At 45.3% G+C, this 27880-nt stretch overlaps 18 non-coding genes and 4 pseudogenes across 18 annotated transcripts; all 22 read right to left on the reverse strand.

Annotated features, from left to right (window-relative positions):
• Positions 1 to 272: 272 nt before the first annotated feature.
• LOC141192852 (U2 spliceosomal RNA) lies at positions 273 to 463 on the reverse strand. Its single transcript, XR_012266156.1, has one exon. It is a non-coding gene; the product is annotated as a U2 spliceosomal RNA (small nuclear RNA).
• A 1115-nt stretch (positions 464 to 1578) lies between these two features.
• Positions 1579 to 1769, reverse strand: LOC141192863 (U2 spliceosomal RNA). The gene has a single exon (XR_012266167.1). It is a non-coding gene; the product is annotated as a U2 spliceosomal RNA (small nuclear RNA).
• Positions 1770 to 2884: 1115 nt separating this feature from the next.
• Positions 2885 to 3075, reverse strand: LOC141192875 (U2 spliceosomal RNA). The gene has a single exon (XR_012266179.1). It is a non-coding gene; the product is annotated as a U2 spliceosomal RNA (small nuclear RNA).
• A 1118-nt stretch (positions 3076 to 4193) lies between these two features.
• LOC141193155 (U2 spliceosomal RNA) lies at positions 4194 to 4401 on the reverse strand (annotated as a pseudogene).
• Positions 4402 to 5163: 762 nt separating this feature from the next.
• LOC141192631 (U2 spliceosomal RNA) lies at positions 5164 to 5255 on the reverse strand (annotated as a pseudogene).
• Positions 5256 to 6370: 1115 nt separating this feature from the next.
• On the reverse strand, positions 6371 to 6561 carry LOC141192886 (U2 spliceosomal RNA). Its single transcript, XR_012266190.1, has one exon. It is a non-coding gene; the product is annotated as a U2 spliceosomal RNA (small nuclear RNA).
• A 1115-nt stretch (positions 6562 to 7676) lies between these two features.
• LOC141192897 (U2 spliceosomal RNA) lies at positions 7677 to 7867 on the reverse strand. Its single transcript, XR_012266201.1, has one exon. It is a non-coding gene; the product is annotated as a U2 spliceosomal RNA (small nuclear RNA).
• A 1115-nt stretch (positions 7868 to 8982) lies between these two features.
• LOC141192908 (U2 spliceosomal RNA) lies at positions 8983 to 9173 on the reverse strand. Its single transcript, XR_012266212.1, has one exon. It is a non-coding gene; the product is annotated as a U2 spliceosomal RNA (small nuclear RNA).
• Positions 9174 to 10288: 1115 nt separating this feature from the next.
• LOC141192511 (U2 spliceosomal RNA) lies at positions 10289 to 10479 on the reverse strand. Its single transcript, XR_012265893.1, has one exon. It is a non-coding gene; the product is annotated as a U2 spliceosomal RNA (small nuclear RNA).
• Positions 10480 to 11594: 1115 nt separating this feature from the next.
• LOC141192919 (U2 spliceosomal RNA) lies at positions 11595 to 11785 on the reverse strand. The gene has a single exon (XR_012266223.1). It is a non-coding gene; the product is annotated as a U2 spliceosomal RNA (small nuclear RNA).
• Positions 11786 to 12900: 1115 nt separating this feature from the next.
• LOC141192931 (U2 spliceosomal RNA) lies at positions 12901 to 13091 on the reverse strand. Its single transcript, XR_012266234.1, has one exon. It is a non-coding gene; the product is annotated as a U2 spliceosomal RNA (small nuclear RNA).
• Positions 13092 to 14206: 1115 nt separating this feature from the next.
• Positions 14207 to 14397, reverse strand: LOC141192943 (U2 spliceosomal RNA). Its single transcript, XR_012266245.1, has one exon. It is a non-coding gene; the product is annotated as a U2 spliceosomal RNA (small nuclear RNA).
• A 1115-nt stretch (positions 14398 to 15512) lies between these two features.
• Positions 15513 to 15703, reverse strand: LOC141192954 (U2 spliceosomal RNA). Its single transcript, XR_012266256.1, has one exon. It is a non-coding gene; the product is annotated as a U2 spliceosomal RNA (small nuclear RNA).
• A 1115-nt stretch (positions 15704 to 16818) lies between these two features.
• LOC141193028 (U2 spliceosomal RNA) lies at positions 16819 to 17009 on the reverse strand. The gene has a single exon (XR_012266327.1). It is a non-coding gene; the product is annotated as a U2 spliceosomal RNA (small nuclear RNA).
• Positions 17010 to 18124: 1115 nt separating this feature from the next.
• On the reverse strand, positions 18125 to 18315 carry LOC141192966 (U2 spliceosomal RNA). Its single transcript, XR_012266267.1, has one exon. It is a non-coding gene; the product is annotated as a U2 spliceosomal RNA (small nuclear RNA).
• A 1115-nt stretch (positions 18316 to 19430) lies between these two features.
• On the reverse strand, positions 19431 to 19621 carry LOC141192977 (U2 spliceosomal RNA). The gene has a single exon (XR_012266278.1). It is a non-coding gene; the product is annotated as a U2 spliceosomal RNA (small nuclear RNA).
• Positions 19622 to 20736: 1115 nt separating this feature from the next.
• Positions 20737 to 20927, reverse strand: LOC141192989 (U2 spliceosomal RNA). The gene has a single exon (XR_012266291.1). It is a non-coding gene; the product is annotated as a U2 spliceosomal RNA (small nuclear RNA).
• A 1112-nt stretch (positions 20928 to 22039) lies between these two features.
• LOC141193001 (U2 spliceosomal RNA) lies at positions 22040 to 22230 on the reverse strand. The gene has a single exon (XR_012266302.1). It is a non-coding gene; the product is annotated as a U2 spliceosomal RNA (small nuclear RNA).
• Positions 22231 to 23345: 1115 nt separating this feature from the next.
• Positions 23346 to 23536, reverse strand: LOC141193012 (U2 spliceosomal RNA). Its single transcript, XR_012266313.1, has one exon. It is a non-coding gene; the product is annotated as a U2 spliceosomal RNA (small nuclear RNA).
• A 1115-nt stretch (positions 23537 to 24651) lies between these two features.
• On the reverse strand, positions 24652 to 24852 carry LOC141192592 (U2 spliceosomal RNA; annotated as a pseudogene).
• An 800-nt stretch (positions 24853 to 25652) lies between these two features.
• LOC141192634 (U2 spliceosomal RNA) lies at positions 25653 to 25744 on the reverse strand (annotated as a pseudogene).
• A 1115-nt stretch (positions 25745 to 26859) lies between these two features.
• LOC141193025 (U2 spliceosomal RNA) lies at positions 26860 to 27050 on the reverse strand. The gene has a single exon (XR_012266324.1). It is a non-coding gene; the product is annotated as a U2 spliceosomal RNA (small nuclear RNA).
• Positions 27051 to 27880: the final 830 nt, after the last annotated feature.

Genomic DNA, 27880 nt, shown 5'->3' on the forward strand with positions numbered 1-27880 from the left:
ATGCTTGCCTAATATGTCTGTTTATCCAAAAGGAAGTAAAAGGGAGAGCTAGAAAGATAGCATTGCATCACATTACATGGCAATGCAATGCACAGTTGCTGAAGTTGAACCAAAATGAGCTTGTAATCTGGCTTCTGCAACTTTGAACATGAAAAATCCAATGAGGAGAAGAAAAGCAAAGCCAAAGAGTCCATCCCAAAATCCGACAAACAAGCAAAATGAACAAAAAACATTGAATTCAATTCTTTCTGATTTTAGAAACTGCATTAAAGAAGGGGTGCACCGGTCCTGGAGATACTGCAATACCAGGTCAATGCGTGGAGTGGACAGAGCAAGCTCTTTTTCCATCTCCCTGTTCTAAAAATCCATTTAATATATGGTCCCCAGATAGGGGACGTATCAGATATTAAACTGATAAGAACAGATACTACACTTGATCTTAGCCAAAAGGCCGAGAAGCGATAACCAGAATTGGTTTCAAACTACGGAGCCACCCAAGGATCCTGCAAAGTCCATTTGTGGAGATGAGCTCCTGGACTCCCGTTAAGAAGACATGTTGTCAACCTCTAGATCCCTTACATGCCTGCACTTTTCGGCTTGCTGCTGCTGCAATCCACGCGTTTTAGATCTGCATAACTCCACCTCTTTAAACACAGCACCTTCACCCCCTGCTGTTCCCACCCGCCTCAACACCGTTGGAAGGGAGGAGAACCAATTAAGGCGGGGGGTGGGGTGGAACGAGCAGCTGTCTACCCTTAGCAGGAGGGCTCCTGATTACATACCTCTCCTGCTGCTGCTGCTGCTGGCTGTCCAGCAGCAGACTGAAGGTGGCTGCTGCTGTGCACAGGTATATAAAGGCTCAGAGCCTATTATGACACGCGCAGCCAGCGTTCCATTGCCACATTCCATCTACTGCAGGCAGGATACCTGGCTGGCTGAATGTCGCTGAGAAGCTCACAGAGACCGCCATAAGCAACAGTTTAACAGAATGCCACAGACTAATCAACCAAACTTTTTGGGTTGGGTTCTCTTTTATAGTCTGCAGGCATTAAATGAAAGAAGTCAGTGTTCCAGCAGAAGGAGACAACGTTTCAGAAAAGGCATTGTAGCAAACCAAAAAAGAAATTTTAAGCGCAGCAGAGTAACCAGCGCACATACCTGTTAGCTCAGGTGAGTTTAAAAGGCTGCTGTTGATAACAAGGGCATTTGCTAAATAGATGGTGTGTGTGCAACAATATACTGAAAGGTCAATTATATTGTGCAGCTTATCTCACCACCTGTAGTTATTTAGGTGAAAGCTCCAAAATGCTTGCCTAATATGTCTGTTTATCCAAAAGGAAGTAAAAAGGGAGAGCTAGAAAGATAGCATTGCATCACATTACATGGCAATGCAATGCACAGTTGCTGAAGTTGAACCAAAATGAGCTTGTAATCTGGCTTCTGCAACTTTGAACATGAAAAATCCAATGAGGAGAAGAAAAGCAAAGCCAAAGAGTCCATCCCAAAATCCGACAAACAAGCAAAATGAACAAAAAACATTGAATTCAATTCTTTCTGATTTTAGAAACTGCATTAAAGAAGGGGTGCACCGGTCCTGGAGATACTGCAATACCAGGTCAATGCGTGGAGTGGACAGAGCAAGCTCTTTTTCCATCTCCCTGTTCTAAAAATCCATTTAATATATGGTCCCCAGATAGGGGACGTATCAGATATTAAACTGATAAGAACAGATACTACACTTGATCTTAGCCAAAAGGCCGAGAAGCGATAACCAGAATTGGTTTCAAACTACGGAGCCACCCAAGGATCCTGAAAAGTCCATTTGTGGAGATGAGCTCCTGGACTCCCGTTAAGAAGACATGTTGTCAACCTCTAGATCCCTTACATGCCTGCACTTTTCGGCTTGCTGCTGCTGCAATCCACGCGTTTTAGATCTGCATAACTCCACCTCTTTAAACACAGCACCTTCACCCCCTGCTGTTCCCACCCGCCTCAACACCGTTGGAAGGGAGGAGAACCAATTAAGGCGGGGGGTGGGGTGGAACGAGCAGCTGTCTACCCTTAGCAGGAGGGCTCCTGATTACATACCTCTCCTGCTGCTGCTGCTGCTGGCTGTCCAGCAGCAGACTGAAGGTGGCTGCTGCTGTGCACAGGTATATAAAGGCTCAGAACCTATTATGACACGCGCAGCCAGCGTTCCATTGCCACATTCCATCTACTGCAGGCAGGATACCTGGCTGGCTGAATGTCGCTGAGAAGCTCACAGAGACCGCCATAAGCAACAGTTTAACAGAATGCCACAGACTAATCAACCAAACTTTTTGGGTTGGGTTCTCTTTTATAGTCTGCAGGCATTAAATGAAAGAAGTCAGTGTTCCAGCAGAAGGAGACAACGTTTCAGAAAAGGCATTGTAGCAAACCAAAAAAGAAATTTTAAGCGCAGCAGAGTAACCAGCGCACATACCTGTTAGCTCAGGTGAGTTTAAAAGGCTGCTGTTGATAACAAGGGCATTTGCTAAATAGATGGTGTGTGTGCAACAATATACTGAAAGGTCAATTATATTGTGCAGCTTATCTCACCACCTGTAGTTATTTAGGTGAAAGCTCCAAAATGCTTGCCTAATATGTCTGTTTATCCAAAAGGAAGTAAAAAGGGAGAGCTAGAAAGATAGCATTGCATCACATTACATGGCAATGCAATGCACAGTTGCTGAAGTTGAACCAAAATGAGCTTGTAATCTGGCTTCTGCAACTTTGAACATGAAAAATCCAATGAGGAGAAGAAAAGCAAAGCCAAAGAGTCCATCCCAAAATCCGACAAACAAGCAAAATGAACAAAAAACATTGAATTCAATTCTTTCTGATTTTAGAAACTGCATTAAAGAAGGGGTGCACCGGTCCTGGAGATACTGCAATACCAGGTCAATGCGTGGAGTGGACAGAGCAAGCTCTTTTTCCATCTCCCTGTTCTAAAAATCCATTTAATATATGGTCCCCAGATAGGGGACGTATCAGATATTAAACTGATAAGAACAGATACTACACTTGATCTTAGCCAAAAGGCCGAGAAGCGATAACCAGAATTGGTTTCAAACTGCGGAGCCACCCAAGGATCCTGAAAAGTCCATTTGTGGAGATGAGCTCCTGGACTCCCGTTAAGAAGACATGTTGTCAACCTCTAGATCCCTTACATGCCTGCACTTTTCGGCTTGCTGCTGCTGCAATCCACGCGTTTTAGATCTGCATAACTCCACCTCTTTAAACACAGCACCTTCACCCCCTGCTGTTCCCACCCGCCTCAACACCGTTGGAAGGGAGGAGAACCAATTAAGGCGGGGGGTGGGGTGGAATGAGCAGCTGTCTACCCTTAGCAGGAGGGCTCCTGATTACATACCTCTCCTGCTGCTGCTGCTGCTGCTGGCTGTCCAGCAGCAGACTGAAGGTGGCTGCTGCTGTGCACAGGTATATAAAGGCTCAGAGCCTATTATGACACGCGCAGCCAGCGTTCCATTGCCACATTCCATCTACTGCAGGCAGGATACCTGGCTGGCTGAATGTCGCTGAGAAGCTCACAGAGACCGCCATAAGCAACAGTTTAACAGAATGCCACAGACTAATCAACCAAACTTTTTGGGTTGGGTTCTCTTTTATAGTCTGCAGGCATTAAATGAAAGAAGTCAGTGTTCCAGCAGAAGGAGACAACGTTTCAGAAAAGGCATTGTAGCAAACCAAAAAAGAAATTTTAAGCGCAGCAGAGTAACCAGCGCACATACCTGTTAGCTCAGGTGAGTTTAAAAGGCTGCTGTTGATAACAAGGGCATTTGCTAAATAGATGGTGTGTGTGCAACAATATACTGAAAGGTCAATTATATTGTGCAGCTTATCTCACCACCTGTAGTTATTTAGGTGAAAGCTCCAAAATGCTTGCCTAATATGTCTGTTTATCCAAAAGGAAGTAAAAAGGGAGAGCTAGAAAGATAGCATTGCATCACATTACATGGCAATGCAATGCACAGTTGCTGAAGTTGAACCAAAATGAGCTTGTAATCTGGCTTCTGCAACTTTGAACATGAAAAATCCAATGAGGAGAAGAAAAGCAAAGCCAAAGAGTCCATCCCAAAATCCGACAAACAAGCAAAATGAACAAAAAACATTGAATTCAATTCTTTCTGATTTTAGAAACTGCATTAAAGAAGGGGTGCACCGGTCCTGGAGATACTGCAATACCAGGTCAATGCGTGGAGTGGACAGAGCAAGCTCTTTTTCCATCTCCCTGTTCTAAAAATCCATTTAATATATGGTCCCCAGATAGGGGACGTATCAGATATTAAACTGATAAGAACAGATTTTTTCTTTTTTTAAGCCCGAATTCGTGTACAAAACCCGAGTGCGCTTAAAAAAGTGACAAGTGCCACAAAAAAAGTGCACTAGGATGCTGGTCTAATTGAAACCCTCTCCAAAAGGAGAAGGGTCCCCCAAACCATTCCCCGTCCCTCCGAGCCAAAAGGCTACAGCGAGGAACAGGGACAAAAAGCCACCTCCAGCCGAAGCCAGAGGCGACCCAATCTTACCCCCAGCACCTGCCCGAGTTCTCACCCGAGCAAGGCACTGGGAGCCAAAGACTGTGCTCCCCACCCGGAAGAGGGGAGCCAACAACACTCTCCTCCCAAAAGAGGAGAGCCAGGGGGGTTCAGGGGGGAGCGGAACCTGATGGCCACACACTCTCCCCCTAGACCTGCCAAGAGAGGAACCCGTAAGGGAACCGCATCCCGACAAAATCCTAGTAGGACGTGACACACGTGAATAAGTGGACACACAGTGACAAAGAAATTAAATAAATAGTGAAGGTTTCACAGTATAATACTGCCCAGACCTTCGACCGGGAATTGAAAAATTCCCCATCCTAAGGCCAGAAGGCCCGGAATAAGGGTGTGTGCGAAGAAAGAAAATTTGAAGTGCTTGTGCAAATGTGCCATAAACTCAAGTGGGGTTCCCAATCCCAGTGAGTTAAGGCACCCCAGGGTCACCACTCCTGGGGCACTTCACACTTCGGGCTTTCGATCTTCCCCGGCCCAATGGCGTCGATCCTGGGGGGCCATGCTTTCCACCAGATGACTATATTAGCCACCTGGGGTACTAACAAGCGCCTAAACCCCAGTGTGCATAATGTATCAATCTACTAGGGCGGCCAACATCCAAAACCGCCTTTTCGAAAGATACTACACTTGATCTTAGCCAAAAGGCCGAGAAGCGATAACCAGAATTGGTTTCAAACTACGGAGCCACCCAAGGATCCTGAAAAGTCCATTTGTGGAGATGAGCTCCTGGACTCCCGTTAAGAAGACATGTTGTCAACCTCTAGATCCCTTACATGCCTGCACTTTTCGGCTTGCTGCTGCTGCAATCCACGCGTTTTAGATCTGCATAACTCCACCTCTTTAAACACAGCACCTTCACCCCCTGCTGTTCCCACCCGCCTCAACACCGTTGGAAGGGAGGAGAACCAATTAAGGCGTGGGGTGGGGTGGAACGAGCAGCTGTCTACCCTTAGCAGGAGGGCTCCTGATTACATACCTCTCCTGCTGCTGCTGCTGCTGGCTGTCCAGCAGCAGACTGAAGGTGGCTGCTGCTGTGCACAGGTATATAAAGGCTCAGAGCCTATTATGACACGCGCAGCCAGCGTTCCATTGCCACATTCCATCTACTGCAGGCAGGATACCTGGCTGGCTGAATGTCGCTGAGAAGCTCACAGAGACCGCCATAAGCAACAGTTTAACAGAATGCCACAGACTAATCAACCAAACTTTTTGGGTTGGGTTCTCTTTTATAGTCTGCAGGCATTAAATGAAAGAAGTCAGTGTTCCAGCAGAAGGAGACAACGTTTCAGAAAAGGCATTGTAGCAAACCAAAAAAGAAATTTTAAGCGCAGCAGAGTAACCAGCGCACATACCTGTTAGCTCAGGTGAGTTTAAAAGGCTGCTGTTGATAACAAGGGCATTTGCTAAATAGATGGTGTGTGTGCAACAATATACTGAAAGGTCAATTATATTGTGCAGCTTATCTCACCACCTGTAGTTATTTAGGTGAAAGCTCCAAAATGCTTGCCTAATATGTCTGTTTATCCAAAAGGAAGTAAAAAGGGAGAGCTAGAAAGATAGCATTGCATCACATTACATGGCAATGCAATGCACAGTTGCTGAAGTTGAACCAAAATGAGCTTGTAATCTGGCTTCTGCAACTTTGAACATGAAAAATCCAATGAGGAGAAGAAAAGCAAAGCCAAAGAGTCCATCCCAAAATCCGACAAACAAGCAAAATGAACAAAAAACATTGAATTCAATTCTTTCTGATTTTAGAAACTGCATTAAAGAAGGGGTGCACCGGTCCTGGAGATACTGCAATACCAGGTCAATGCGTGGAGTGGACAGAGCAAGCTCTTTTTCCATCTCCCTGTTCTAAAAATCCATTTAATATATGGTCCCCAGATAGGGGACGTATCAGATATTAAACTGATAAGAACAGATACTACACTTGATCTTAGCCAAAAGGCCGAGAAGCGATAACCAGAATTGGTTTCAAACTACGGAGCCACCCAAGGATCCTGAAAAGTCCATTTGTGGAGATGAGCTCCTGGACTCCCGTTAAGAAGACATGTTGTCAACCTCTAGATCCCTTACATGCCTGCACTTTTCGGCTTGCTGCTGCTGCAATCCACGCGTTTTAGATCTGCATAACTCCACCTCTTTAAACACAGCACCTTCACCCCCTGCTGTTCCCACCCGCCTCAACACCGTTGGAAGGGAGGAGAACCAATTAAGGCGGGGGGTGGGGTGGAACGAGCAGCTGTCTACCCTTAGCAGGAGGGCTCCTGATTACATACCTCTCCTGCTGCTGCTGCTGCTGGCTGTCCAGCAGCAGACTGAAGGTGGCTGCTGCTGTGCACAGGTATATAAAGGCTCAGAGCCTATTATGACACGCGCAGCCAGCGTTCCATTGCCACATTCCATCTACTGCAGGCAGGATACCTGGCTGGCTGAATGTCGCTGAGAAGCTCACAGAGACCGCCATAAGCAACAGTTTAACAGAATGCCACAGACTAATCAACCAAACTTTTTGGGTTGGGTTCTCTTTTATAGTCTGCAGGCATTAAATGAAAGAAGTCAGTGTTCCAGCAGAAGGAGACAACGTTTCAGAAAAGGCATTGTAGCAAACCAAAAAAGAAATTTTAAGCGCAGCAGAGTAACCAGCGCACATACCTGTTAGCTCAGGTGAGTTTAAAAGGCTGCTGTTGATAACAAGGGCATTTGCTAAATAGATGGTGTGTGTGCAACAATATACTGAAAGGTCAATTATATTGTGCAGCTTATCTCACCACCTGTAGTTATTTAGGTGAAAGCTCCAAAATGCTTGCCTAATATGTCTGTTTATCCAAAAGGAAGTAAAAAGGGAGAGCTAGAAAGATAGCATTGCATCACATTACATGGCAATGCAATGCACAGTTGCTGAAGTTGAACCAAAATGAGCTTGTAATCTGGCTTCTGCAACTTTGAACATGAAAAATCCAATGAGGAGAAGAAAAGCAAAGCCAAAGAGTCCATCCCAAAATCCGACAAACAAGCAAAATGAACAAAAAACATTGAATTCAATTCTTTCTGATTTTAGAAACTGCATTAAAGAAGGGGTGCACCGGTCCTGGAGATACTGCAATACCAGGTCAATGCGTGGAGTGGACAGAGCAAGCTCTTTTTCCATCTCCCTGTTCTAAAAATCCATTTAATATATGGTCCCCAGATAGGGGACGTATCAGATATTAAACTGATAAGAACAGATACTACACTTGATCTTAGCCAAAAGGCCGAGAAGCGATAACCAGAATTGGTTTCAAACTACGGAGCCACCCAAGGATCCTGAAAAGTCCATTTGTGGAGATGAGCTCCTGGACTCCCGTTAAGAAGACATGTTGTCAACCTCTAGATCCCTTACATGCCTGCACTTTTCGGCTTGCTGCTGCTGCAATCCACGCGTTTTAGATCTGCATAACTCCACCTCTTTAAACACAGCACCTTCACCCCCTGCTGTTCCCACCCGCCTCAACACCGTTGGAAGGGAGGAGAACCAATTAAGGCGGGGGGTGGGGTGGAACGAGCAGCTGTCTACCCTTAGCAGGAGGGCTCCTGATTACATACCTCTCCTGCTGCTGCTGCTGCTGGCTGTCCAGCAGCAGACTGAAGGTGGCTGCTGCTGTGCACAGGTATATAAAGGCTCAGAGCCTATTATGACACGCGCAGCCAGCGTTCCATTGCCACATTCCATCTACTGCAGGCAGGATACCTGGCTGGCTGAATGTCGCTGAGAAGCTCACAGAGACCGCCATAAGCAACAGTTTAACAGAATGCCACAGACTAATCAACCAAACTTTTTGGGTTGGGTTCTCTTTTATAGTCTGCAGGCATTAAATGAAAGAAGTCAGTGTTCCAGCAGAAGGAGACAACGTTTCAGAAAAGGCATTGTAGCAAACCAAAAAAGAAATTTTAAGCGCAGCAGAGTAACCAGCGCACATACCTGTTAGCTCAGGTGAGTTTAAAAGGCTGCTGTTGATAACAAGGGCATTTGCTAAATAGATGGTGTGTGTGCAACAATATACTGAAAGGTCAATTATATTGTGCAGCTTATCTCACCACCTGTAGTTATTTAGGTGAAAGCTCCAAAATGCTTGCCTAATATGTCTGTTTATCCAAAAGGAAGTAAAAAGGGAGAGCTAGAAAGATAGCATTGCATCACATTACATGGCAATGCAATGCACAGTTGCTGAAGTTGAACCAAAATGAGCTTGTAATCTGGCTTCTGCAACTTTGAACATGAAAAATCCAATGAGGAGAAGAAAAGCAAAGCCAAAGAGTCCATCCCAAAATCCGACAAACAAGCAAAATGAACAAAAAACATTGAATTCAATTCTTTCTGATTTTAGAAACTGCATTAAAGAAGGGGTGCACCGGTCCTGGAGATACTGCAATACCAGGTCAATGCGTGGAGTGGACAGAGCAAGCTCTTTTTCCATCTCCCTGTTCTAAAAATCCATTTAATATATGGTCCCCAGATAGGGGACGTATCAGATATTAAACTGATAAGAACAGATACTACACTTGATCTTAGCCAAAAGGCCGAGAAGCGATAACCAGAATTGGTTTCAAACTACGGAGCCACCCAAGGATCCTGAAAAGTCCATTTGTGGAGATGAGCTCCTGGACTCCCGTTAAGAAGACATGTTGTCAACCTCTAGATCCCTTACATGCCTGCACTTTTTGGCTTGCTGCTGCTGCAATCCACGCGTTTTAGATCTGCATAACTCCACCTCTTTAAACACAGCACCTTCACCCCCTGCTGTTCCCACCCGCCTCAACACCGTTGGAAGGGAGGAGAACCAATTAAGGCGGGGGGTGGGGTGGAACGAGCAGCTGTCTACCCTTAGCAGGAGGGCTCCTGATTACATACCTCTCCTGCTGCTGCTGCTGCTGGCTGTCCAGCAGCAGACTGAAGGTGGCTGCTGCTGTGCACAGGTATATAAAGGCTCAGAGCCTATTATGACACGCGCAGCCAGCGTTCCATTGCCACATTCCATCTACTGCAGGCAGGATACCTGGCTGGCTGAATGTCGCTGAGAAGCTCACAGAGACCGCCATAAGCAACAGTTTAACAGAATGCCACAGACTAATCAACCAAACTTTTTGGGTTGGGTTCTCTTTTATAGTCTGCAGGCATTAAATGAAAGAAGTCAGTGTCCCAGCAGAAGGAGACAACGTTTCAGAAAAGGCATTGTAGCAAACCAAAAAAGAAATTTTAAGCGCAGCAGAGTAACCAGCACACATACCTGTTAGCTCAGGTGAGTTTAAAAGGCTGCTGTTGATAACAAGGGCATTTGCTAAATAGATGGTGTGTGTGCAACAATATACTGAAAGGTCAATTATATTGTGCAGCTTATCTCACCACCTGTAGTTATTTAGGTGAAAGCTCCAAAATGCTTGCCTAATATGTCTGTTTATCCAAAAGGAAGTAAAAAGGGAGAGCTAGAAAGATAGCATTGCATCACATTACATGGCAATGCAATGCACAGTTGCTGAAGTTGAACCAAAATGAGCTTGTAATCTGGCTTCTGCAACTTTGAACATGAAAAATCCAATGAGGAGAAGAAAAGCAAAGCCAAAGAGTCCATCCCAAAATCCGACAAACAAGCAAAATGAACAAAAAACATTGAATTCAATTCTTTCTGATTTTAGAAACTGCATTAAAGAAGGGGTGCACTGGTCCTGGAGATACTGCAATACCAGGTCAATGCGTGGAGTGGACAGAGCAAGCTCTTTTTCCATCTCCCTGTTCTAAAAATCCATTTAATATATGGTCCCCAGATAGGGGACGTATCAGATATTAAACTGATAAGAACAGATACTACACTTGATCTTAGCCAAAAGGCCGAGAAGCGATAACCAGAATTAGTTTCAAACTACGGAGCCACCCAAGGATCCTGAAAAGTCCATTTGTGGAGATGAGCTCCTGGACTCCCGTTAAGAAGACATGTTGTCAACCTCTAGATCCCTTACATGCCTGCACTTTTCGGCTTGCTGCTGCTGCAATCCACGCGTTTTAGATCTGCATAACTCCACCTCTTTAAACACAGCACCTTCACCCCCTGCTGTTCCCACCCGCCTCAACACCGTTGGAAGGGAGGAGAACCAATTAAGGCGGGGGGTGGGGTGGAACGAGCAGCTGTCTACCCTTAGCAGGAGGGCTCCTGATTACATACCTCTCCTGCTGCTGCTGCTGCTGGCTGTCCAGCAGCAGACTGAAGGTGGCTGCTGCTGTGCACAGGTATATAAAGGCTCAGAGCCTATTATGACACGCGCAGCCAGCGTTCCATTGCCACATTCCATCTACTGCAGGCAGGATACCTGGCTGGCTGAATGTCGCTGAGAAGCTCACAGAGACCGCCATAAGCAACAGTTTAACAGAATGCCACAGACTAATCAACCAAACTTTTTGGGTTGGGTTCTCTTTTATAGTCTGCAGGCATTAAATGAAAGAAGTCAGTGTTCCAGCAGAAGGAGACAACGTTTCAGAAAAGGCATTGTAGCAAACCAAAAAAGAAATTTTAAGCGCAGCAGAGTAACCAGCGCACATACCTGTTAGCTCAGGTGAGTTTAAAAGGCTGCTGTTGATAACAAGGGCATTTGCTAAATAGATGGTGTGTGTGCAACAATATACTGAAAGGTCAATTATATTGTGCAGCTTATCTCACCACCTGTAGTTATTTAGGTGAAAGCTCCAAAATGCTTGCCTAATATGTCTGTTTATCCAAAAGGAAGTAAAAAGGGAGAGCTAGAAAGATAGCATTGCATCACATTACATGGCAATGCAATGCACAGTTGCTGAAGTTGAACCAAAATGAGCTTGTAATCTGGCTTCTGCAACTTTGAACATGAAAAATCCAATGAGGAGAAGAAAAGCAAAGCCAAAGAGTCCATCCCAAAATCCGACAAACAAGCAAAATGAACAAAAAACATTGAATTCAATTCTTTCTGATTTTAGAAACTGCATTAAAGAAGGGGTGCACCGGTCCTGGAGATACTGCAATACCAGGTCAATGCGTGGAGTGGACAGAGCAAGCTCTTTTTCCATCTCCCTGTTCTAAAAATCCATTTAATATATGGTCCCCAGATAGGGGACGTATCAGATATTAAACTGATAAGAACAGATACTACACTTGATCTTAGCCAAAAGGCCGAGAAGCGATAACCAGAATTGGTTTCAAACTACGGAGCCACCCAAGGATCCTGAAAAGTCCATTTGTGGAGATGAGCTCCTGGACTCCCGTTAAGAAGACATGTTGTCAACCTCTAGATCCCTTACATGCCTGCACTTTTCGGCTTGCTGCTGCTGCAATCCACGCGTTTTAGATCTGCATAACTCCACCTCTTTAAACACAGCACCTTCACCCCCTGCTGTTCCCACCCGCCTCAACACCGTTGGAAGGGAGGAGAACCAATTAAGGCGGGGGGTGGGGTGGAACGAGCAGCTGTCTACCCTTAGCAGGAGGGCTCCTGATTACATACCTCTCCTGCTGCTGCTGCTGCTGGCTGTCCAGCAGCAGACTGAAGGTGGCTGCTGCTGTGCACAGGTATATAAAGGCTCAGAGCCTATTATGACACGCGCAGCCAGCGTTCCATTGCCACATTCCATCTACTGCAGGCAGGATACCTGGCTGGCTGAATGTCGCTGAGAAGCTCACAGAGACCGCCATAAGCAACAGTTTAACAGAATGCCACAGACTAATCAACCAAACTTTTTGGGTTGGGTTCTCTTTTATAGTCTGCAGGCATTAAATGAAAGAAGTCAGTGTTCCAGCAGAAGGAGACAACGTTTCAGAAAAGGCATTGTAGCAAACCAAAAAAGAAATTTTAAGCGCAGCAGAGTAACCAGCGCACATATCTGTTAGCTCAGGTGAGTTTAAAAGGCTGCTGTTGATAACAAGGGCATTTGCTAAATAGATGGTGTGTGTGCAACAATATACTGAAAGGTCAATTATATTGTGCAGCTTATCTCACCACCTGTAGTTATTTAGGTGAAAGCTCCAAAATGCTTGCCTAATATGTCTGTTTATCCAAAAGGAAGTAAAAAGGGAGAGCTAGAAAGATAGCATTGCATCACATTACATGGCAATGCAATGCACAGTTGCTGAAGTTGAACCAAAATGAGCTTGTAATCTGGCTTCTGCAACTTTGAACATGAAAAATCCAATGAGGAGAAGAAAAGCAAAGCCAAAGAGTCCATCCCAAAATCCGACAAACAAGCAAAATGAACAAAAAACATTGAATTCAATTCTTTCTGATTTTAGAAACTGCATTAAAGAAGGGGTGCACCGGTCCTGGAGATACTGCAATACCAGGTCAATGCGTGGAGTGGACAGAGCAAGCTCTTTTTCCATCTCCCTGTTCTAAAAATCCATTTAATATATGGTCCCCAGATAGGGGACGTATCAGATATTAAACTGATAAGAACAGATACTACACTTGATCTTAGCCAAAAGGCCGAGAAGCGATAACCAGAATTGGTTTCAAACTACGGAGCCACCCAAGGATCCTGAAAAGTCCATTTGTGGAGATGAGCTCCTGGACTCCCGTTAAGAAGACATGTTGTCAACCTCTAGATCCCTTACATGCCTGCACTTTTCGGCTTGCTGCTGCTGCAATCCACGCGTTTTAGATCTGCATAACTCCACCTCTTTAAACACAGCACCTTCACCCCCTGCTGTTCCCACCCGCCTCAACACCGTTGGAAGGGAGGAGAACCAATTAAGGCGGGGGGTGGGGTGGAACGAGCAGCTGTCTACCCTTAGCAGGAGGGCTCCTGATTACATACCTCTCCTGCTGCTGCTGCTGCTGGCTGTCCAGCAGCAGACTGAAGGTGGCTGCTGCTGTGCACAGGTATATAAAGGCTCAGAGCCTATTATGACACGCGCAGCCAGCGTTCCATTGCCACATTCCATCTACTGCAGGCAGGATACCTGGCTGGCTGAATGTCGCTGAGAAGCTCACAGAGACCGCCATAAGCAACAGTTTAACAGAATGCCACAGACTAATCAACCAAACTTTTTGGGTTGGGTTCTCTTTTATAGTCTGCAGGCATTAAATGAAAGAAGTCAGTGTTCCAGCAGAAGGAGACAACGTTTCAGAAAAGGCATTGTAGCAAACCAAAAAAGAAATTTTAAGCGCAGCAGAGTAACCAGCGCACATACCTGTTAGCTCAGGTGAGTTTAAAAGGCTGCTGTTGATAACAAGGGCATTTGCTAAATAGATGGTGTGTGTGCAACAATATACTGAAAGGTCAATTATATTGTGCAGCTTATCTCACCACCTGTAGTTATTTAGGTGAAAGCTCCAAAATGCTTGCCTAATATGTCTGTTTATCCAAAAGGAAGTAAAAAGGGAGAGCTAGAAAGATAGCATTGCATCACATTACATGGCAATGCAATGCACAGTTGCTGAAGTTGAACCAAAATGAGCTTGTAATCTGGCTTCTGCAACTTTGAACATGAAAAATCCAATGAGGAGAAGAAAAGCAAAGCCAAAGAGTCCATCCCAAAATCCGACAAACAAGCAAAATGAACAAAAAACATTGAATTCAATTCTTTCTGATTTTAGAAACTGCATTAAAGAAGGGGTGCACCGGTCCTGGAGATACTGCAATACCAGGTCAATGCGTGGAGTGGACAGAGCAAGCTCTTTTTCCATCTCCCTGTTCTAAAAATCCATTTAATATATGGTCCCCAGATAGGGGACGTATCAGATATTAAACTGATAAGAACAGATACTACACTTGATCTTAGCCAAAAGGCCGAGAAGCGATAACCAGAATTGGTTTCAAACTACGGAGCCACCCAAGGATCCTGAAAAGTCCATTTGTGGAGATGAGCTCCTGGACTCCCGTTAAGAAGACATGTTGTCAACCTCTAGATCCCTTACATGCCTGCACTTTTCGGCTTGCTGCTGCTGCAATCCACGCGTTTTAGATCTGCATAACTCCACCTCTTTAAACACAGCACCTTCACCCCCTGCTGTTCCCACCCGCCTCAACACCGTTGGAAGGGAGGAGAACCAATTAAGGCGGGGGGTGGGGTGGAACGAGCAGCTGTCTACCCTTAGCAGGAGGGCTCCTGATTACATACCTCTCCTGCTGCTGCTGCTGCTGGCTGTCCAGCAGCAGACTGAAGGTGGCTGCTGCTGTGCACAGGTATATAAAGGCTCAGAGCCTATTATGACACGCGCAGCCAGCGTTCCATTGCCACATTCCATCTACTGCAGGCAGGATACCTGGCTGGCTGAATGTCGCTGAGAAGCTCATAGAGACCGCCATAAGCAACAGTTTAACAGAATGCCACAGACTAATCAACCAAACTTTTTGGGTTGGGTTCTCTTTTATAGTCTGCAGGCATTAAATGAAAGAAGTCAGTGTTCCAGCAGAAGGAGACAACGTTTCAGAAAAGGCATTGTAGCAAACCAAAAAAGAAATTTTAAGCGCAGCAGAGTAACCAGCGCACATACCTGTTAGCTCAGGTGAGTTTAAAAGGCTGCTGTTGATAACAAGGGCATTTGCTAAATAGATGGTGTGTGTGCAACAATATACTGAAAGGTCAATTATATTGTGCAGCTTATCTCACCACCTGTAGTTATTTAGGTGAAAGCTCCAAAATGCTTGCCTAATATGTCTGTTTATCCAAAAGGAAGTAAAAAGGGAGAGCTAGAAAGATAGCATTGCATCACATTACATGGCAATGCAATGCACAGTTGCTGAAGTTGAACCAAAATGAGCTTGTAATCTGGCTTCTGCAACTTTGAACATGAAAAATCCAATGAGGAGAAGAAAAGCAAAGCCAAAGAGTCCATCCCAAAATCCGACAAACAAGCAAAATGAACAAAAAACATTGAATTCAATTCTTTCTGATTTTAGAAACTGCATTAAAGAAGGGGTGCACCGGTCCTGGAGATACTGCAATACCAGGTCAATGCGTGGAGTGGACAGAGCAAGCTCTTTTTCCATCTCCCTGTTCTAAAAATCCATTTAATATATGGTCCCCAGATAGGGGACGTATCAGATATTAAACTGATAAGAACAGATACTACACTTGATCTTAGCCAAAAGGCCGAGAAGCGATAACCAGAATTGGTTTCAAACTACGGAGCCACCCAAGGATCCTGAAAAGTCCATTTGTGGAGATGAGCTCCTGGACTCCCGTTAAGAAGACATGTTGTCAACCTCTAGATCCCTTACATGCCTGCACTTTTCGGCTTGCTGCTGCTGCAATCCACGCGTTTTAGATCTGCATAACTCCACCTCTTTAAACACAGCACCTTCACCCCCTGCTGTTCCCACCCGCCTCAACACCGTTGGAAGGGAGGAGAACCAATTAAGGCGGGGGGTGGGGTGGAACGAGCAGCTGTCTACCCTTAGCAGGAGGGCTCCTGATTACATACCTCTCCTGCTGCTGCTGCTGCTGGCTGTCCAGCAGCAGACTGAAGGTGGCTGCTGCTGTGCACAGGTATATAAAGGCTCAGAGCCTATTATGACACGCGCAGCCAGCGTTCCATTGCCACATTCCATCTACTGCAGGCAGGATACCTGGCTGGCTGAATGTCGCTGAGAAGCTCACAGAGACCGCCATAAGCAACAGTTTAACAGAATGCCACAGACTAATCAACCAAACTTTTTGGGTTGGGTTCTCTTTTATAGTCTGCAGGCATTAAATGAAAGAAGTCAGTGTTCCAGCAGAAGGAGACAACGTTTCAGAAAAGGCATTGTAGCAAACCAAAAAAGAAATTTTAAGCGCAGCAGAGTAACCAGCGCACATACCTGTTAGCTCAGGTGAGTTTAAAAGGCTGCTGTTGATAACAAGGGCATTTGCTAAATAGATGGTGTGTGTGCAACCATATACTGAAAGGTCAATTATATTGTGCAGCTTATCTCACCACCTGTAGTTATTTAGGTGAAAGCTCCAAAATGCTTGCCTAATATGTCTGTTTATCCAAAAGGAAGTAAAAAGGGAGAGCTAGAAAGATAGCATTGCATCACATTACATGGCAATGCAATGCACAGTTGCTGAAGTTGAACCAAAATGAGCTTGTAATCTGGCTTCTGCAACTTTGAACATGAAAAATCCAATGAGGAGAAGAAAAGCAAAGCCAAAGAGTCCATCCCAAAATCCGACAAACAAGCAAAATGAACAAAAAACATTGAATTCAATTCTTTCTGATTTTAGAAACTGCATTAAAGAAGGGGTGCACCGGTCCTGGAGATACTGCAATACCAGGTCAATGCATGGAGTGGACAGAGCAAGCTCTTTTTCCATCTCCCTGTTCTAAAAATCCATTTAATATATGGTCCCCAGATAGGGGACGTATCAGATATTAAACTGATAAGAACAGATACTACACTTGATCTTAGCCAAAAGGCCGAGAAGCGATAACCAGAATTGGTTTCAAACTACGGAGCCACCCAAGGATCCTGAAAAGTCCATTTGTGGAGATGAGCTCCTGGACTCCCGTTAAGAAGACATGTTGTCAACCTCTAGATCCCTTACATGCCTGCACTTTTCGGCTTGCTGCTGCTGCAATCCACGCGTTTTAGATCTGCATAACTCCACCTCTTTAAACACAGCACCTTCACCCCCTGCTGTTCCCACCCGCCTCAACACCGTTGGAAGGGAGGAGAACCAATTAAGGCGGGGGGTGGGGTGGAACGAGCAGCTGTCTACCCTTAGCAGGAGGGCTCCTGATTACATACCTCTCCTGCTGCTGCTGCTGCTGGCTGTCCAGCAGCAGACTGAAGGTGGCTGCTGCTGTGCACAGGTATATAAAGGCTCAGAGCCTATTATGACACGCGCAGCCAGCGTTCCATTGCCACATTCCATCTACTGCAGGCAGGATACCTGGCTGGCTGAATGTCGCTGAGAAGCTCACAGAGACCGCCATAAGCAACAGTTTAACAGAATGCCACAGACTAATCAACCAAACTTTTTGGGTTGGGTTCTCTTTTATAGTCTGCAGGCATTAAATGAAAGAAGTCAGTGTTCCAGCAGAAGGAGACAACGTTTCAGAAAAGGCATTGTAGCAAACCAAAAAAGAAATTTTAAGCGCAGCAGAGTAACCAGCGCACATACCTGTTAGCTCAGGTGAGTTTAAAAGGCTGCTGTTGATAACAAGGGCATTTGCTAAATAGATGGTGTGTGTGCAACAATATACTGAAAGGTCAATTATATTGTGCAGCTTATCTCACCACCTGTAGTTATTTAGGTGAAAGCTCCAAAATGCTTGCCTAATATGTCTGTTTATCCAAAAGGAAGTAAAAAGGGAGAGCTAGAAAGATAGCATTGCATCATATTACATGGCAATGCAATGCACAGTTGCTGAAGTTGAACCAAAATGAGCTTGTAATCTGGCTTCTGCAACTTTGAACATGAAAAATCCAATGAGGAGAAGAAAAGCAAAGCCAAAGAGTCCATCCCAAAATCTGACAAACAAGCAAAATGAACAAAAAACATTGAATTCAATTCTTTCTGATTTTAGAAACTGCATTAAAGAAGGGGTGCACCGGTCCTGGAGATACTGCAATACCAGGTCAATGCGTGGAGTGGACAGAGCAAGCTCTTTTTCCATCTCCCTGTTCTAAAAATCCATTTAATATATGGTCCCCAGATAGGGGACGTATCAGATATTAAACTGATAAGAACAGATACTACACTTGATCTTAGCCAAAAGGCCGAGAAGCGATAACCAGAATTGGTTTCAAACTACGGAGCCACCCAAGGATCCTGAAAAGTCCATTTGTGGAGATGAGCTCCTGGACTCCCGTTAAGAAGACATGTTGTCAACCTCTAGATCCCTTACATGCCTGCACTTTTCGGCTTGCTGCTGCTGCAATCCACGCGTTTTAGATCTGCATAACTCCACCTCTTTAAACACAGCACCTTCACCCCCTGCTGTTCCCACCCGCCTCAACACCGTTGGAAGGGAGGAGAACCAATTAAGGCGGGGGGTGGGGTGGAACGAGCAGCTGTCTACCCTTAGCAGGAGGGCTCCTGATTACATACCTCTCCTGCTGCTGCTGCTGCTGGCTGTCCAGCAGCAGACTGAAGGTGGCTGCTGCTGTGCACAGGTATATAAAGGCTCAGAGCCTATTATGACACGCGCAGCCAGCGTTCCATTGCCACATTCCATCTACTGCAGGCAGGATACCTGGCTGGCTGAATGTCGCTGAGAAGCTCACAGAGACCGCCATAAGCAACAGTTTAACAGAATGCCACAGACTAATCAACCAAACTTTTTGGGTTGGGTTCTCTTTTATAGTCTGCAGGCATTAAATGAAAGAAGTCAGTGTTCCAGCAGAAGGAGACAACGTTTCAGAAAAGGCATTGTAGCAAACCAAAAAAGAAATTTTAAGCGCAGCAGAGTAACCAGCGCACATACCTGTTAGCTCAGGTGAGTTTAAAAGGCTGCTGTTGATAACAAGGGCATTTGCTAAATAGATGGTGTGTGTGCAACAATATACTGAAAGGTCAATTATATTGTGCAGCTTATCTCACCACCTGTAGTTATTTAGGTGAAAGCTCCAAAATGCTTGCCTAATATGTCTGTTTATCCAAAAGGAAGTAAAAAGGGAGAGCTAGAAAGATAGCATTGCATCACATTACATGGCAATGCAATGCACAGTTGCTGAAGTTGAACCAAAATGAGCTTGTAATCTGGCTTCTGCAACTTTGAACATGAAAAATCCAATGAGGAGAAGAAAAGCAAAGCCAAAGAGTCCATCCCAAAATCCGACAAACAAGCAAAATGAACAAAAAACATTGAATTCAATTCTTTCTGATTTTAGAAACTGCATTAAAGAAGGGGTGCACCGGTCCTGGAGATACTGCAATACCAGGTCAATGCGTGGAGTGGACAGAGCAAGCTCTTTTTCCATCTCCCTGTTCTAAAAATCCATTTAATATATGGTCCCCAGATAGGGGACGTATCAGATATTAAACTGATAAGAACAGATACTACACTTGATCTTAGCCAAAAGGCCGAGAAGCGATAACCAGAATTGGTTTCAAACTACGGAGCCACCCAAGGATCCTGAAAAGTCCATTTGTGGAGATGAGCTCCTGGACTCCCGTTAAGAAGACATGTTGTCAACCTCTAGATCCCTTACATGCCTGCACTTTTCGGCTTGCTGCTGCTGCAATCCACGCGTTTTAGATCTGCATAACTCCACCTCTTTAAACACAGCACCTTCACCCCCTGCTGATCCCACCTGCCTCAACACCGTTGGAAGGGAGGAGAACCAATTAAGGCGGGGGGTGGGGTGGAACGAGCAGCTGTCTACCCTTAGCAGGAGGGCTCCTGATTACATACCTCTCCTGCTGCTGCTGCTGCTGGCTGTCCAGCAGCAGACTGAAGGTGGCTGCTGCTGTGCACAGGTATATAAAGGCTCAGAGCCTATTATGACACGCGCAGCCAGCGTTCCATTGCCACATTCCATCTACTGCAGGCAGGATACCTGGCTGGCTGAATGTCGCTGAGAAGCTCACAGAGACCGCCATAAGCAACAGTTTAACAGAATGCCACAGACTAATCAACCAAACTTTTTGGGTTGGGTTCTCTTTTATAGTCTGCAGGCATTAAATGAAAGAAGTCAGTGTTCCAGCAGAAGGAGACAACGTTTCAGAAAAGGCATTGTAGCAAACCAAAAAAGAAATTTTAAGCGCAGCAGAGTAACCAGCGCACATACCTGTTAGCTCAGGTGAGTTTAAAAGGCTGCTGTTGATAACAAGGGCATTTGCTAAATAGATGGTGTGTGTGCAACAATATACTGAAAGGTCAATTATATTGTGCAGCTTATCTCACCACCTGTAGTTATTTAGGTGAAAGCTCCAAAATGCTTGCCTAATATGTCTGTTTATCCAAAAGGAAGTAAAAAGGGAGAGCTAGAAAGATAGCATTGCATCACATTACATGGCAATGCAATGCACAGTTGCTGAAGTTGAACCAAAATGAGCTTGTAATCTGGCTTCTGCAACTTTGAACATGAAAAATCCAATGAGGAGAAGAAAAGCAAAGCCAAAGAGTCCATCCCAAAATCCGACAAACAAGCAAAATGAACAAAAAACATTGAATTCAATTCTTTCTGATTTTAGAAACTGCATTAAAGAAGGGGTGCACCGGTCCTGGAGATACTGCAATACCAGGTCAATGCGTGGAGTGGACAGAGCAAGCTCTTTTTCCATCTCCCTGTTCTAAAAATCCATTTAATATATGGTCCCCAGATAGGGGACGTATCAGATATTAAACTGATAAGAACAGATACTACACTTGATCTTAGCCAAAAGGCCGAGAAGCGATAACCAGAATTGGTTTCAAACTACGGAGCCACCCAAGGATCCTGAAAAGTCCATTTGTGGAGATGAGCTCCTGGACTCCCGTTAAGAAGACATGTTGTCAACCTCTAGATCCCTTACATGCCTGCACTTTTCGGCTTGCTGCTGCTGCAATCCACGCGTTTTAGATCTGCATAACTCCACCTCTTTAAACACAGCACCTTCACCCCCTGCTGTTCCCACCCGCCTCAACACCGTTGGAAGGGAGGAGAACCAATTAAGGCGGGGGGTGGGGTGGAACGAGCAGCTGTCTACCCTTAGCAGGAGGGCTCCTGATTACATACCTCTCCTGCTGCTGCTGCTGGCTGTCCAGCAGCAGACTGAAGGTGGCTGCTGCTGTGCACAGGTATATAAAGGCTCAGAGCCTATTATGACACGCGCAGCCAGCGTTCCATTGCCACATTCCATCTACTGCAGGCAGGATACCTGGCTGGCTGAATGTCGCTGAGAAGCTCACAGAGACCGCCATAAGCAACAGTTTAACAGAATGCCACAGACTAATCAACCAAACTTTTTGGGTTGGGTTCTCTTTTATAGTCTGCAGGCATTAAATGAAAGAAGTCAGTGTTCCAGCAGAAGGAGACAACGTTTCAGAAAAGGCATTGTAGCAAACCAAAAAAGAAATTTTAAGCGCAGCAGAGTAACCAGCGCACATACCTGTTAGCTCAGGTGAGTTTAAAAGGCTGCTGTTGATAACAAGGGCATTTGCTAAATAGATGGTGTGTGTGCAACAATATACTGAAAGGTCAATTATATTGTGCAGCTTATCTCACCACCTGTAGTTATTTAGGTGAAAGCTCCAAAATGCTTGCCTAATATGTCTGTTTATCCAAAAGGAAGTAAAAAGGGAGAGCTAGAAAGATAGCATTGCATCACATTACATGGCAATGCAATGCACAGTTGCTGAAGTTGAACCAAAATGAGCTTGTAATCTGGCTTCTGCAACTTTGAACATGAAAAATCCAATGAGGAGAAGAAAAGCAAAGCCAAAGAGTCCATCCCAAAATCCGACAAACAAGCAAAATGAACAAAAATCATTGAATTCAATTCTTTCTGATTTTAGAAACTGCATTAAAGAAGGGGTGCACCGGTCCTGGAGATACTGCAATACCAGGTCAATGCGTGGAGTGGACAGAGCAAGCTCTTTTTCCATCTCCCTGTTCTAAAAATCCATTTAATATATGGTCCCCAGATAGGGGACGTATCAGATATTAAACTGATAAGAACAGATACTACACTTGATCTTAGCCAAAAGGCCGAGAAGCGATAACCAGAATTCGTTTCAAACTACGGAGCCACCCAAGGATCCTGAAAAGTCCATTTGTGGAGATGAGCTCCTGGACTCCCGTTAAGAAGACATGTTGTCAACCTCTAGATCCCTTACATGCCTGCACTTTTCGGCTTGCTGCTGCTGCAATCCACGCGTTTTAGATCTGCATAACTCCACCTCTTTAAACACAGCACCTTCACCCCCTGCTGTTCCCACCTGCCTCAACACCGTTGGAAGGGAGGAGAACCAATTAAGGCGGGGGGTGGGGTGGAACGAGCAGCTGTCTACCCTTAGCAGGAGGGCTCCTGATTACATACCTCTCCTGCTGCTGCTGCTGCTGGCTGTCCAGCAGCAGACTGAAGGTGGCTGCTGCTGTGCACAGGTATATAAAGGCTCAGAGCCTATTATGACACGCGCAGCCAGCGTTCCATTGCCACATTCCATCTACTGCAGGCAGGATACCTGGCTGGCTGAATGTCGCTGAGAAGCTCACAGAGACCGCCATAAGCAACAGTTTAACAGAATGCCACAGACTAATCAACCAAACTTTTTGGGTTGGGTTCTCTTTTATAGTCTGCAGGCATTAAATGAAAGAAGTCAGTGTTCCAGCAGAAGGAGACAACGTTTCAGAAAAGGCATTGTAGCAAACCAAAAAAGAAATTTTAAGCGCAGCAGAGTAACCAGCGCACATACCTGTTAGCTCAGGTGAGTTTAAAAGGCTGCTGTTGATAACAAGGGCATTTGCTAAATAGATGGTGTGTGTGCAACAATATACTGAAAGGTCAATTATATTGTGCAGCTTATCTCACCACCTGTAGTTATTTAGGTGAAAGCTCCAAAATGCTTGCCTAATATGTCTGTTTATCCAAAAGGAAGTAAAAAGGGAGAGCTAGAAAGATAGCATTGCATCACATTACATGGCAATGCAATGCACAGTTGCTGAAGTTGAACCAAAATGAGCTTGTAATCTGGCTTCTGCAACTTTGAACATGAAAAATCCAATGAGGAGAAGAAAAGCAAAGCCAAAGAGTCCATCCCAAAATCCGACAAACAAGCAAAATGAACAAAAAACATTGAATTCAATTCTTTCTGATTTTAGAAACTGCATTAAAGAAGGGGTGCACCGGTCCTGGAGATACTGCAATACCAGGTCAATGCGTGGAGTGGACAGAGCAAGCTCTTTTTCCATCTCCCTGTTCTAAAAATCCATTTAATATATGGTCCCCAGATAGGGGACGTATCAGATATTAAACTGATAAGAACAGATACTACACTTGATCTTAGCCAAAAGGCCGAGAAGCGATAACCAGAATTGGTTTCAAACTACGGAGCCACCCAAGGATCCTGAAAAGTCCATTTGTGGAGATGAGCTCCTGGACTCCCGTTAAGAAGACATGTTGTCAACCTCTAGATCCCTTACATGCCTGCACTTTTCGGCTTGCTGCTGCTGCAATCCACGCGTTTTAGATCTGCATAACTCCACCTCTTTAAACACAGCACCTTCACCCCCTGCTGTTCCCACCCGCCTCAACACCGTTGGAAGGGAGGAGAACCAATTAAGGCGGGGGGTGGGGTGGAACGAGCAGCTGTCTACCCTTAGCAGGAGGGCTCCTGATTACATACCTCTCCTGCTGCTGCTGCTGCTGGCTGTCCAGCAGCAGACTGAAGGTGGCTGCTGCTGTGCACAGGTATATAAAGGCTCAGAGCCTATTATGACACGCGCAGCCAGCGTTCCATTGCCACATTCCATCTACTGCAGGCAGGATACCTGGCTGGCTGAATGTCGCTGAGAAGCTCACAGAGACCGCCATAAGCAACAGTTTAACAGAATGCCACAGACTAATCAACCAAACTTTTTGGGTTGGGTTCTCTTTTATAGTCTGCAGGCATTAAATGAAAGAAGTCAGTGTTCCAGCAGAAGGAGACAACGTTTCAGAAAAGGCATTGTAGCAAACCAAAAAAGAAATTTTAAGCGCAGCAGAGTAACCAGCGCACATACCTGTTAGCTCAGGTGAGTTTAAAAGGCTGCTGTTGATAACAAGGGCATTTGCTAAATAGATGGTGTGTGTGCAACAATATACTGAAAGGTCAATTATATTGTGCAGCTTATCTCACCACCTGTAGTTATTTAGGTGAAAGCTCTAAAATGCTTGCCTAATATGTCTGTTTATCCAAAAGGAAGTAAAAAGGGAGAGCTAGAAAGATAGCATTGCATCACATTACATGGCAATGCAATGCACAGTTGCTGAAGTTGAACCAAAATGAGCTTGTAATCTGGCTTCTGCAACTTTGAACATGAAAAATCCAATGAGGAGAAGAAAAGCAAAGCCAAAGAGTCCATCCCAAAATCCGACAAACAAGCAAAATGAACAAAAAACATTGAATTCAATTCTTTCTGATTTTAGAAACTGCATTAAAGAAGGGGTGCACCGGTCCTGGAGATACTGCAATACCAGGTCAATGCGTGGAGTGGACAGAGCAAGCTCTTTTTCCATCTCCCTGTTCTAAAAATCCATTTAATATATGGTCCCCAGATAGGGGACGTATCAGATATTAAACTGATAAGAACAGATTTTTTTTTTTTTTTTTTTTTTTTTATTTCTTTTATCGAAAGCCCGAATTCGTGTACAAAACCCGAGTGCGCTTAAAAAAGTGACAAGTGCCACAAAAAAAAAGTGCACTAGGATGCTGGTCTTCTTGAAACCCTCTCCAAAAGGAGAAGGGTCCCCCAAACCATTCCCCGTCCCTCCGAGCCAGAAGGCCACAGCGAGGCACAGGGACAAATAGCCACCTCCAGCCGGAGCCAGAGGCGACCCAATCTTACCCTCAATACCTGCCCGAGTTCTCACCCGAGCAAGGAACTGGGAGCCAAAGACTGTGCTCCCCTCCCGGAAGAGGGGAGCCAACAACGCTCTCCTCCCGAAAGAGGAGAGCCAGGGGGGTTCAGGGGGGAGCGGAACCTGATGGCCACACACTCCCCCCCTAGACCTGCCAAGAGAGGAACCCGTAAGGGAACCGCATCCCGACAAAATCCTAGTAAGGACGTGGACACACGTGAAAAAGTGGACACACAGTGACAAAAAAAAATTAAATAAATAGTGAAGGTTTCACAGTATAATACTGCCCGGACCTTCGACCGGGAATTGAAAAATTCCCCATCCTAAGGCCAGAAGGCCCGGAATAAGGGTGTGTGTGAAGAAAGAAATATTGAAGTGCTAGTGCAAATGTGCCATAAACTCAAGTGGGGTTCCCAATCCCAGTGAGTTAAGGCACCCCAGGATCACCACTCCTGGGGCACTTCACACTTCGGGCTTTCGATCTTCCCCGGCCCAATGGCGTCGATCCTGGGGGGCCATGCTTTCCACCAGATGACTATATTAGCCACCTGGCGTACTAACAAGCGCCTAAACCCCAGTGTGCATAATGTATCAATCTACTAGGGCGGCCAACATCCAAAACCGCCTTTTCGAAAGATACTACACTTGATCTTAGCCAAAAGGCCGAGAAGCGATAACCAGAATTGGTTTCAAACTACGGAGCCACCCAAGGATCCTGAAAAGTCCATTTGTGGAGATGAGCTCCTGGACTCCCGTTAAGAAGACATGTTGTCAACCTCTAGATCCCTTACATGCCTGCACTTTTCGGCTTGCTGCTGCTGCAATCCACGCGTTTTAGATCTGCATAACTCCACCTCTTTAAACACAGCACCTTCACCCCCTGCTGTTCCCACCCGCCTCAACACCGTTGGAAGGGAGGAGAACCAATTAAGGCGGGGGGTGGGGTGGAACGAGCAGCTGTCTACCCTTAGCAGGAGGGCTCCTGATTACATACCTCTCCTGCTGCTGCTGCTGCTGGCTGTCCAGCAGCAGACTGAAGGTGGCTGCTGCTGTGCACAGGTATATAAAGGCTCAGAGCCTATTATGACACGCGCAGCCAGCGTTCCATTGCCACATTCCATCTACTGCAGGCAGGATACCTGGCTGGCTGAATGTCGCTGAGAAGCTCACAGAGACTGCCATAAGCAACAGTTTAACAGAATGCCACAGACTAATCAACCAAACTTTTTGGGTTGGGTTCTCTTTTATAGTCTGCAGGCATTAAATGAAAGAAGTCAGTGTTCCAGCAGAAGGAGACAACGTTTCAGAAAAGGCATTGTAGCAAACCAAAAAAGAAATTTTAAGCGCAGCAGAGTAACCAGCGCACATACCTGTTAGCTCAGGTGAGTTTAAAAGGCTGCTGTTGATAACAAGGGCATTTGCTAAATAGATGGTGTGTGTGCAACAATATACTGAAAGGTCAATTATATTGTGCAGCTTATCTCACCACCTGTAGTTATTTAGGTGAAAGCTCCAAAATGCTTGCCTAATATGTCTGTTTATCCAAAAGGAAGTAAAAAGGGAGAGCTAGAAAGATAGCATTGCATCACATTACATGGCAATGCAATGCACAGTTGCTGAAGTTGAACCAAAATGAGCTTGTAATCTGGCTTCTGCAACTTTGAACATGAAAAATCCAATGAGGAGAAGAAAAGCAAAGCCAAAGAGTCCATCCCAAAATCCGACAAACAAGCAAAATGAACAAAAAACATTGAATTCAATTCTTTCTGATTTTAGAAACTGCATTAAAGAAGGGGTGCACCGGTCCTGGAGATACTGCAATACCAGGTCAATGCGTGGAGTGGACAGAGCAAGCTCTTTTTCCATCTCCCTGTTCTAAAAATCCATTTAATATATGGTCCCCAGATAGGGGACGTATCAGATATTAAACTGATAAGAACAGATACTACACTTGATCTTAGCCAAAAGGCCGAGAAGCGATAACCAGAATTGGTTTCAAACTACGGAGCCACCCAAGGATCCTGAAAAGTCCATTTGTGGAGATGAGCTCCTGGACTCCCGTTAAGAAGACATGTTGTCAACCTCTAGATCCCTTACATGCCTGCACTTTTCGGCTTGCTGCTGCTGCAATCCACGCGTTTTAGATCTGCATAACTCCACCTCTTTAAACACAGCACCTTCACCCCCTGCTGTTCCCACCCGCCTCAACACCGTTGGAAGGGAGGAGAACCAATTAAGGCGGGGGGTGGGGTGGAACGAGCAGCTGTCTACCCTTAGCAGGAGGGCTCCTGATTACATACCTCTCCTGCTGCTGCTGCTGCTGGCTGTCCAGCAGCAGACTGAAGGTGGCTGCTGCTGTGCACAGGTATATAAAGGCTCAGAGCCTATTATGACACGCGCAGCCAGCGTTCCATTGCCACATTCCATCTACTGCAGGCAGGATACCTGGCTGGCTGAATGTCGCTGAGAAGCTCACAGAGACCGCCATAAGCAACAGTTTAACAGAATGCCACAGACTAATCAACCAAACTTTTTGGGTTGGGTTCTCTTTTATAGTCTGCAGGCATTAAATGAAAGAAGTCAGTGTTCCAGCAGAAGGAGACAACGTTTCAGAAAAGGCATTGTAGCAAACCAAAAAAGAAATTTTAAGCGCAGCAGAGTAACCAGCGCACATACCTGTTAGCTCAGGTGAGTTTAAAAGGCTGCTGTTGATAACAAGGGCATTTGCTAAATAGATGGTGTGTGTGCAACAATATACTGAAAGGTCAATTATATTGTGCAGCTTATCTCACCACCTGTAGTTATTTAGGT

The sequence above is a fragment of the Phyllobates terribilis genome, unplaced genomic scaffold (assembly GCF_046119375.1).
Source record: "Phyllobates terribilis strain yellow unplaced genomic scaffold, ASM4611937v1 Scaffold_63__1_contigs__length_7903474, whole genome shotgun sequence".
Taxonomy (NCBI): domain Eukaryota; kingdom Metazoa; phylum Chordata; class Amphibia; order Anura; family Dendrobatidae; genus Phyllobates; species Phyllobates terribilis.